Raw genomic sequence first — 11,213 nt, 5'->3', positions numbered from 1 at the left:
AGAATTAATAAAGAGAGAATTAACAAAGAGAGAATTAAAAAAGAGAATTAATAAAAGGAGGAAGTCAAGTGGGTACGTAGAAGACGGGGAATAGCTGATGAGGGAGCAGCAGCGCAGAAGAAACTGGTTTGTCGTGCATCATAAGCTGGAGTCAAAAATGCGATGCTTTGGGGGGGACAAAGGCATATCTTTTGGGATGTGTCAGTAGAAGTGCCTCGCACAAGAAATGGGGAAAGAGAGCAGTTACTCAGGCTAGTAGGCAATGCTGCACAAGAACAGATAGAAACCAGCCAAGCATAAATTAGAGGTTTCTAGTTATCAGAAGAGCAGGGTCCTGGTAATGAAAAGAGGAAAAAGAAGGAAACAAGAAGAAAAAAAAAGAAAAACACAAAAAAAAAACCCAAAGCCCCTATATGGTTGAAAGGGTAAGTATATTTCTCTTCCTGTTTGAAGAATATTTTCTACCCAAACAAGGCACAAAGAGCCATCAAATAAGGCAGGCCTCACAACAGCAACAGTGAGGGCCAGTGCCTTACCTGATTTTAAAATAGGGCTTGATGAATACATGAGTAAGGTTATGTGGCATGGCTGTCCTTCACAGCAAGCAGCAGGACTTGGGAATCCAGAGGTTTCTTCCCGCTCCTGTGTCAGTGAGTCAAAGGTACACACACAGCAGGGAATACCATGTTAAACAAAAGTTTTTCAATAGTGGTGTGTACTGAAAATAGTTCAATAACTAACAATTTTAGGAGCATCTGACTTGTGAACAGAGTCAGACTACAAGATATCCTTAAAGTCTATTTTTATAAATGCTGTTGTTGTAGACATTGCTTGTGCTGCCAAGTAGAAGGTTTTTATTTTATCCTACCCTATGATTTCTCACTTCCTTGGGCTGCAGGCATGGAGGATGCTGAAACAGCATCGTTACCTTATGTGCAGAGGATGCTTCATGTTGCTGACCTGTGTGGTCCTCACCTAGCTGTGGTGAGCTGACCCCGGCAAGCAGGTGAGCTCCCACCCAGCTGCTCACTCACTTCCCTCAGTGGGATGGGGGGGAGAATCAGAACGGCAAAAGCGAGGAAAAAACAAAAAGCCTTGTGGGTTGAGATACAGCCAGTTTAGTAAGTGAAAGGGGAAAAAAACAAGGGAAAAAACCCACCGAGTGATGCACAAGCAATCGCTTACCATCAACAGACTGATGCCCACCTGGCCCCCAGGCAATGGTTACCTTGGAAAAAACTTCTCCCCTAGCTTTCTTGTTGAACATGATGCTACATGGCATGGGACATCTCTCTGGTCAGCTAAAACATGGTTGTGTTACCAACATTGTTTTCCTCACCAGCCTGAAGCACAGCACTGTATCAGCTGCTGTGAAGAAAATAAACTCTTTCCCAGCTAAATCCAGTACACTAAGAACCAGCTCCTGAAAGCAACTCTTTTGGCCAAATAAAAATATTTTATAGCAGTATTTAGCAAAAATAAAAGTGTCTGGATAACAATAACATTTGTATATACATGTGTATGTGTATATATATATGTGTATATACAAAAATAAATGTGTGTGTGTATATAAAACATATACAATTGTGCGTGTGATTGATTTGAAAACTAGGGTTAGAGCTTTCCTAATGATGTGCAAGTTTTCAGGAAACCAGCTGGGTTTTGATTCTAGGTACTTCCTTACAAAAGCTATGAAATGCTCTCAAGCCCAGTTCTTTCTAACAGTGCCGCCCCTCATTTCGTTCCTGATTTACGTCTTCATGAAGGACGCCTGCTGGCAAGTATCGTTAAAATGGCATCTGGGAGAGCCTTTTCAGCTATCAATATACTGCAGCAGCACTACTTTTTAAATTCAAAGAATGAATCTAAGATTCCAGACTTGGAAATAATACATACACGCAGGGTACTAAAGCTCAAAGACTCTCAGATTTCTTGTCAGGCTATAACCATTCCTAGCAGCGGTGGGGGCATGTACCAATACTGCTGGGAGCAGCAGCAGGTTCCCATTCTGTGTGAAGCTTTGTAGCACTTCTAAGACATGTTTGTGCCACTAGTGGTATTTGTATCACACTTCAGGAACCTGTGTTGCAGTCACATTGCTTATGAAAAATACTAATATGCTGGACGAAATTCACTGTAGTGCTGAAGCGGTGGAAAGGAAAAATACATATCAGCATCCTGCTATGTAAATAATGAGTTGAAGATACTGGATTCCTTTGCACAGCGAGTCTGGACCCACACTTCCAATATTCTCCCTTAGAAGTGTTTTGTTTTCCGTATATGTATTTATATGAAATCTTTTCTGTATATATATGTGTGTGTATATGGATATATATAATTACATATATTTCATAATCTTCCATGTTATGGAAATAGATAATATATATTTTCCACATATATGAAATATTTCCCCCTCCCTCCTTTCAATCTTTGGCTAACAGGCTATGTGAATTTGATGTGTTAGAATTAATTCACCTTTTGAATTTTACTCTTTTTTTTCCCCCTTTTAGCTCCAGCTCATAAATGATCTGGAGTAGAGATTGAAGGTGTGTTTGATTCATGAGCCCTTAGTAAGACTCAGTATATATAGGACTAATGATGGTGAGGTCAAATACTTGTGAGGGATTTGCAATGGTGGCATGAATGTTTGTCCAGACTTAGGTTACTGCATGTCTAGAAGAACCTTTAGGCTGTCTTTAGGGAGGAAAGGGACAAGCATAAAAACACTTTGGGTGTCTTGTCAGTTAAAGATAACTTTTTGAGCATGGCCAGGTGAAATACTTTTCTGCTGAATCTGTATGTCAGCAGCTCTGGTCTCTCTGCTGTTGATCAGAGCTTCCTAGAGGAGAATCAGAAGTAATAGACATGACTGATTAAAAATCTATGATCCAGAAATCATTTGGGAACACTGAACCTGAAGACTATTGTTATTTCCATCTTCTATCCAGTAAGAAGTTTTTATGTGGTAGAAGAGGTGTGGACTTGCGTCACAAACGGATGGGAAGATCCAAAAAGTTTAAAACTGAAGAAGCAGCAGTGCGTCAAAAACCTCATCTACTCACAACACTTACGGGCAAGAACCAGACCAATTCAGACATAGGAGAGAAGGAGGAGAGCTCTTTTTCCATTACTGCTTCAAGGAAGAGAATTAGTATTTGATAAGAAAAATCAATTAGCTGACAAGTAAGATGGAGATTCTGAACACAACCTATGGAAACCATCCTTGAAGAAAACCTTTAATGTAGAGGATCTCTGATGGCTGTGTAAGTTCTGGAGCATGGTTGTGTGTAGCTGGTTGACTCAAGGTTTGCCTTAGGTTCTACCTTGTAAGTATATCTATGATTTTAATAGTCTCCTGGCTATTAGGTCTCTTATATTCTGTCAAATTCCATTCATCTTAACTTGAATTTGTTGGTGTTCAGTCATTCTGATTTTTATTTGAATGATTACCTGGTTCCTACACCTGTGCATCTATAAATGTATCATCATAACATTTTGCCTTGACCATAAATTTATTCCAAAACTGCAGAGCTTTTGTTATTTCCTGAAGCTCTCAGAAATCTTGGTTTTAGTCCTCTCATAAAAACCTACACAGATAATTGTAATTAAGTTTTACAGAAAGCTTACTGAAAGTAGTATCAAGTCCTTCTCCTGCCCTTGAAGTTCTTGTGCCAGTTTTTCTGATTATATAGCTTCAATTTTCTATCTTAAAACAGGCAGTCTTTTCTGGTATATGTTTCTTCTTGTTTATCTGGATTTTTCATCACCAAGATCTCAGTCTCAGGGACTCCTCAAGTATTGTGCACAGTCCTTCAAGCTTAACGCTTAACTTACTAACGCATGTGTCATTATTTGCATTCTGTTTCCAAGTGATTGCCTTCCATGAGAGAAAACAGTGAAATTGGTTTTGTGACAAGTTGTGTTAAATCTTTTTGAAAAGAAAAGATACTGTATTTTTTGTTACTTCTTCAGTCAACAACAGCCAGGTAAAAGTATAGCTGTAGTAAGTACAACGTTTTCAGGCAGATGAGTGATTTTAATTTGTCAGGTGTTATACTTCATTTTGCAATGAATTGTGTATTTCTTCTGAAAACAGAGGAAACAGAGCATTAATATGTAATCATTTAGCATATTTTGCCATATCCTTCTCATGACTGCATATTTTTCTTACTGACCAGGCAGTGTCTTCTCTCAGGCTCGCTGGGTCCCTAGAGGTTGTTCTGCTGTCAAGCTCTGAACCATCTTTTTGCTGCTGATGCTGTCAGAGGCTCCGTCACCAGATGATGTGTGCTGCTTACTGCCGAGGCTGAGTGGCTGGAAGGGATGAAAATCCCCACTGCACGGGGTGAGCAGGGGAGAGGAGGAGGGTTTGCAACGGCAGGAAGACTCACACTTGTGTGTGTTTGCTTACTGCAGTGTCTGAGGGATGAGCTATTCTTTTTTTTCTGTAATGTCCTGCTGTTTCGAGGGAGCTCTTTAATATAATTAATAATGTAACCTTCCTTAGCATTACTGCTTCATTTGCTGAGGTTCATTCCAGCTCGCTTAGAAGCCATCCCTCCCACGGGTTCAGGACAGACCTTAAAACCCACCATGGATTTAATATGGCACTAAACTAAGGAGTCTTGTTAGTTAATTATATTCTTTGCCCTTGTCTGAGGCAGAATTTTCCCTCTTTGCTGAACTGCTAATAAAAGCAACCTGACTCTTTTGGTACTTGTACTGCATCCCTTATTGCCATATCTGAGCATCTGTCTGTCACCTTAAATTTGTACTGAAGGTCTTTTTTAAATGTAGCTTAGGTTTCTAGAGGCTCTGCAAGAGTCTCTCTCCTACTTTATAAAAAGCAAATGGAGAAAAATGAGGGAGTTGATGTAAATCTTCTAAGCACTAAGGTGTGTGCAGCTGCCCCTTTCTGCTTGAAAAGACTGTCCGTACCCAGGCATGTCCCTGCACCTGCAGTTTGTCAGCTGAAAGCACAGGAGTAAAAGTGGGGCTGGGGTTAAGGTCCAGGAAACAGGAAGAAAGCAGCATGCTGGTACAGAATATATGTGTCAAAACTGACATTTGAAATCTCCTATCCTACTCACTTCATGTTTCTCTGTCTCTCACTGGCATGGAGGGATAGCAGGTGCAGAAGGGCTATTATAAAACATTTACCAGCAGCCAGTGTTTCTGAAAACATCATGAGCTTCTGCACATTTTACTACACCTCTACTCTTTCTTAATTTATCATGAGATACCCTTCCTTGCAGTGGCCATGGTTTTCATATAATATAGCTTGCTTGGGGTTTTGGTTTTTTTTTTTCCTCTCTCTACTTTATAGGGCAGGGAATAAAAGGTCTGAGATCAGCAGGCCAGGACATCCCGGCCTTATTCAGGAAATTTTTTTTGCCTTCAGCTCAAGGTCTACTTACTGATTTAATATGCAAGAAAAAAATGTCCACATGCAAGTTAGCAAAAAAACCCACCAACACTGAACTTACACTTTGCATGCACTTTTGGTGTTAATATTCACCGTGAATGTAATTATCATCTCCCCTGAAAAGCACACTTCGATATCAGTATAAAGCAATAAGAATTAATAAAATACAGAGATGGAAGATGGAACTCTGATCCTACAGATCCTTAGGGCAGATCACCACTGCAATCAGTGGTTTGGTAATTAGCACAATACCATCATAAGGAAATACTATACCATTTGCGTATCATTTCCTGATGTATAGCACAGCTCTCAAGTGAACTTCAGCTGTGAGTACCGGGGACAAGTTAGTGCACAAGCTGAGCAGTTTATTGCAACAGATCAAAAGACAGATAGTAGCTGGGTATACGCTAACTTTAGAGAAACATGTGAAAAAGACATTTGCTTTAGGTAAAGATGCAGTTTTTAAAACTGTCCAGAAAATGCTTCTGAAGTGCACTGAAGAGAGGTAGAGGAGAAATTAACTTTTATGTTGCTAAACCGTATCATTGCAGCAATGAGGAGTGCACTTTAAAATTCAGCAAACCAGCAGATTGGAAGAAAATTATGTCAGATTTTATAAATCTGTTTTCATCAAAATATTGTCAAAAATATAATTGCTTGAAGCATTTCAAAGACAGAATCACAGTGCTAATAGTGAATTCATCTCTGCTTTCATACGTTCTTTAAAGAACTCAAATAAAATACATTGCAAAAAAGAAGGGGAGTTGCCTTCAGGGATGCAGAAATCCATGTTTGCGGATCTCAGGGATTTCACCCAGAATGAAAGTTGCTTTTACTATGGTTTTTGAATGCTAAACAAAAACTCTCCTGAGCCTTCCTATGAGGTCTGACTTCCTCCTCCTCTCTTCACCATCCTCTAAGACTAAGGCTCTGGTTACAGTTCTGCAGAACCTTCAGAATGCCTCCTTGATTAGCCATTAGGATCGCACAGGGAATGGATCACATTACATGGCCCCTAACAACTCTCTGAGATCCTGTTTGGTATTTGCACCATCTTGCCTGCTGCTCCTAGATTGAAAATGCTTTTTTTTGTTTGTTTGTTGTGCATATTTATACTAGTGCCATTTACACTACTGAAGAAATGTAAAAGAGAAGCGAGGATGAACTGGTGTGCATTTTTTCTCCATTGGTTACAGAAAGCAAAGCACTACATCAAAGCAGTTAATTAAATTTTGACTAAATGAGAGTATTATTTGCAAAACAATGATGGAGTGCTTAGTAGGGTAAGTAGATGTAGGGTGAGCTAGTCTATACAAAAATTTCATGGTTGTGAAGGTATCCAATACATAGTTTTATCTACCTTTTTTTTACAGTCCATTTAATTAATAGAAACTCTGTGTAATAATGTAGAAAACTACATGCAGTTTCTTCAGTGAGAAGAGAATTGAACAAACAGAAATATGAGAGTCTGTGGTCTGTAAGTACCTACCAAGGAATGATGTTTGATTCGAGACAGCTCCTGAGTCCTGTAGAAGGTACATTAAGATCCCATGGCTGTAAATTAAAAAGAGAATATTTAAAGCTGGAAATACCGGTTAGGATTTCCAAGAGATACGGTAGATTGTCTATTTAAAAATGAAGGCTGAAGATCTCTGTAACATACATTCTCTGGCCAAAGCATGTCATTATCACAGTTCAGAAATTACTGGGTGAATGAGTTTTTGTAAAACTACCAGAATGTTTTTTTCCTGACCTTAACAAATAGGGAAGAAGCTTCTGTAGTGGGAGATGAGCTCAGTGGTCTTCTGTAAACATTGCCTTTAAAACGTTTATGGAATTTAATTAAATTATTTGAAGCTAAATCAAGAGTTCCCTTTAAACTTAAAAGGAATACCACTAAACAGTTCTTAATGCTAGACAGAGATAAACCTCTTTAAAAAGGTCTTATACGATCCCATTCCCACAGCTAAATTTTGCCAGTCAACTTTCCAGATACTGTCTTATAGAAAGGAAGCACAAGTAGTTTTTGCTGTACAGGTATTTTTAAACAAGAATAATCACTCCTAAAAAAGTCTGGTTTACAGAAATCCTACCTCTGCCACAACTCTCATATTGGTACTATGATGCCATAATTTTCTGCAGAAACACCACCTTGGATTTTTCAGCTAAATATTATTTGAAGGTAAATTCTAACCACTATAAACAATTTAATATTTTCCTTGGCCATGTGCCATCAAGATGAAAACCTAAAACCGTTTATTCTTTCACACAGCAAAGTTCCAACTGTCGAAAGGAAAAAAAAAAAGGCTAATGGGAAATTATGTGGTTATTAAAAAACAATGCTGATTTTGCTTGCTTAGTCTCAGTGTTTCTATGCATTTGTCACTCCTTGTGTGTTGCCTTTATATTACCTACTTGGAAAAGTAAACTCTTTAGGAAAGGGATGTTGCAGTCGTATTTATAGAACAATTAGTTTTTAGCATATTGTTAGTGCTAAGCAAATAAAAATTTGAATCATATAAGTTCCTACACTAGATGCAATAAAAAAACAAGAGGGATAGAATAAGCAAATATTTTTCTTGCCAACTTTCATTTTGAAGTGGTAATTTTAACTCTTTCTCGCATGTGGCAGCACCTAGCATTTGTGCTGTTTCTTGACTCATCTCTAGACTTCAAATTATTTATGGATTTATAAATACAAGAATGTATATTTTAATGTATAATTTAACTTAAGGTAATCACCTGTCTTTTTCAGAAGGAGCTTTAACAACGTCCTAGGACTTGAACAAGCTGTCTTTTGTAAAAGGGAGAATGTCCTTAAGCTCAGATCACCTCACCTCGATGAGGACCTTTTGAGATTACAGTCAAGAAGTGGGGGTAATACCCTGAACTCATCAGGCTATGCAATTTTATGGGTTTTAATTATTGTCCCTCCCATTGTTATAGTTTCTTATGTATGTGGGCAAAATGCAAGAAAACTTTATAAATGAAATTAGAAGTTCAATGTAATGAGGAATGAACCAAAATAAATTGGTGAATAAGCCTTCTCTCACCCTTTACCTGCCTTATTTCTCTCATCACCTGATCTTGTAAATTTGTATTCATAATATTTTAAATGCAATCAAGTTTGCTGGTGTGCTATTTTTGTTGTGAATAACAGTACAACTTTTTGCCATATACAGTTTCCCATACAAGACAGCACGAGTCAAGGCCTGACATGTTGGTCAACTTTTTGAGTTTTAAATTTTTCAGTGGGATTTTTTGCATTCACATTTGTTGCTTATATGTATACACCCGTTGCCTCTGCTGCGCTCGACTGGACCTGCTCTGTGGGGAGAATGTTTGAAAATCTGATTGTTACATTCAGATGCCTCATGATTTAGTGGTGGTCCATGCCATAACTAATTACACCTCAGACTCAATCATTGTAGGTCCCTTATGAGTGAACTACTCCTATCCTATCCTATCCTACGCTACCCTACCCTACCCTACCCTATCCTATCGTGTCCTATCCTGTCCTGTCCTGTCCTATCCTTTCTGTGTCAACTCTCCTTTTTTGGGAGACAAACATGTTTTTTGCTATAAATGTAGCTGTCTCTAAAAGCTGTCATGCAATGAATCTATAGTATACCAGCAGTATAGTTAGCTATAATGACATAACATAGGATGAAACAGTCATAAGACTTAAAACTGTTAATTACCAATGAGATGTGATACTCCCATTGCAATTATGCTTTATGGATAGGGTTAAAGTTCTTTCCCTTTGTGTAATATGAAGCTTTTAGGGTCATTGCTAATCACGATTTTGGAATTATACTCTTCTTCAAGAGCTCTAAATCAAATGTGTGTGTTGGGACCCTTTTCGCAAATCAACACCTCATTTCACTATCGCGCCAGGTTGGACTCAGTATGGAGAAGATGGCTTTCTGCTGCCTTCCTGCTTGAACTCCACAGTCTTAAGATCAGCTGAGCCCAAGATCTGACTGACTGCTCTGAGGTTTGCCTGCAGTGGTTTTCTGTAGCTGTGCTGCAGAAGGGTACAACCCTTTTGGCATTTCCCTTACCTTGATAACTCTATTACAGTCAGGAAGCGACAGTGCACCAAGGCAGACTGTTGGCCATGGCAGTGCTTCACACTGCCATGGAAAGATAGAAACACAGGTCAAATGCAGACTCCAGATCTGCATTTAGTCCTCAAAAGCTCCTTTGCTCTAATGCCAGCTCTAGCACCCCTTCCCTTTGTGGTCTTTTGGGGTCCATTTAACGCTTCTGCCTCAGTTTCTTCCATCTCTAAACCAGAGACAATATTCACAAGAAGGTGTAAGACCTGATTAGTGTTTGTAAAGTGGGAGTTAATGAATATGTTGCTGTGGATCTGTAGACTCATACGTACCAAAGACAGATATTTCTTACATAAATAATTAATAGACATATCACTGTAATCCCACTCAGTTCTGTATTACTTCTGCTTGCAGGATACAGAATCATAGAATTGTTTAGGTTGGCAAAGACCCTTAAGATCATCAAGTCCAACTGTTAACCTAGCGCTGCCAGTCACCACTAAACCATGTCCCTAAGTGCCATGTCTACAGGTCTTTTAAATCCCTCCAGGGATGGTGACTCAACCACTTCCCTGGGCAGCCTGTTCCAATGCTTGACAACCCTTTCGGTGAAGAAATTCTTCCTAATATCCAGTCTAAACCTCCCCTGGTACAACTTGAGGCCATTTCCTCTTGTCCTATCGCTTGTGACTTGGGGGAAGAGACTGACCCCCACCTCTCTACAACCTCCTTTCAGGTAGGTGTAGAGAGCGATAAGGTCTCCCCTCAGCCTCCTTTTCTCCAGGCTAAACAACCCCGGTTCCCCCAGCCGTTCCTCATAAGATTTGTGCTCCAGACCCTTCACCAGCTTCGTTGCCCTTCTCTGGACACGCTCCAGCAACTCAATGTCTTTCCTATAGCGAGGGGCCAAAAACTGAACACAGTGCTCGAGGTGCAGTTGAATATGCCTATACATATGCTGCTATGTACAACTGACTGCCTTAGTATTTAGTTTTCATTTGTTGTATGTGAAAATTCCCAGTTGCCTGTGTTTTTGCAAGACTTTTTTTCTACATTTTTTTTTTCCCCTAGATCACAAGATTGTCCTGCATGGGGCCATTTTTTACCTTTCTGCCTTTGTTTGCCTGGTGTTTAGTATGCTGCTGTTGTGACTTGTACTTGGAGATTTAGATGCTACCTTACTTACTATTAATGATAAAAAAAAATTATCCTGTTTAGGTGATGAGAATTTCATCTGCCTTAAGCTCTGTTTAGTTTGCATGGGCTACAGAAATATTTTCCAATTGGTACTGTGGACAATTCTTTGATTACATTTTAACCAGGATGATTTTGTTTTTCTTCTGTGAAAGTAAGCAATTCACTTTAATCTTCCATTTCAGTTTTTTCCTCCCACATGCTAACTCAACAGATTTATCTATAAATTCTGATGAAAGGAACATTTAAATCCACATAAAACTATGTTAAATTAGATTGTTTACAAAAACATGAGGCATTCATTTGTGCAATTTTAAATTTTTCTTTTTCAAGAAAAAGTTTGAGATCGGAATTACACTATTATATCTTTTTAAATGAGGACCTGTTTGAAAGTAGTATATATTTCATCACTACATCTGACATGGTGTCAGAAAAACCAGTTGGATTTATCTGATTTAGTACTTATTGCATGCATGCAGGGGAAAGAGCTACATAAAAGTACTAGCATAAGGGTTTAGTGGATATTTCTTTTC

The 11,213-nt window shown here is 38.8% G+C and overlaps 1 long non-coding RNA gene across 2 annotated transcripts; it reads left to right on the top strand.

Annotated features, from left to right (window-relative positions):
* The first annotated feature begins 28 nt into the window (after positions 1-28).
* Positions 29-8,408, top strand: LOC104325564 (uncharacterized). Of its 2 annotated transcripts, XR_011329264.1 has the most exons (5): positions 91-425; positions 899-1,006; positions 2,949-3,263; positions 4,179-4,757; positions 5,281-8,408. It is a non-coding gene; the product is annotated as an uncharacterized lncRNA (long non-coding RNA). The 2 variants fall into 2 exon arrangements; XR_719426.2 differs by lacking the exons at positions 91-425; positions 5,281-8,408 and adding an exon at positions 29-72 and having other exon boundaries at positions 4,179-4,716.
* The last annotated feature ends 2,805 nt before the right edge of the window (positions 8,409-11,213 follow it).

This window comes from Haliaeetus albicilla, chromosome 22 (assembly GCF_947461875.1).
Source record: "Haliaeetus albicilla chromosome 22, bHalAlb1.1, whole genome shotgun sequence".
Lineage (NCBI taxonomy): Eukaryota > Metazoa > Chordata > Aves > Accipitriformes > Accipitridae > Haliaeetus > Haliaeetus albicilla.
Note: the sequence above shows the minus strand (reverse complement) of the source record. Positions and strands in the feature narration are given on the sequence as shown.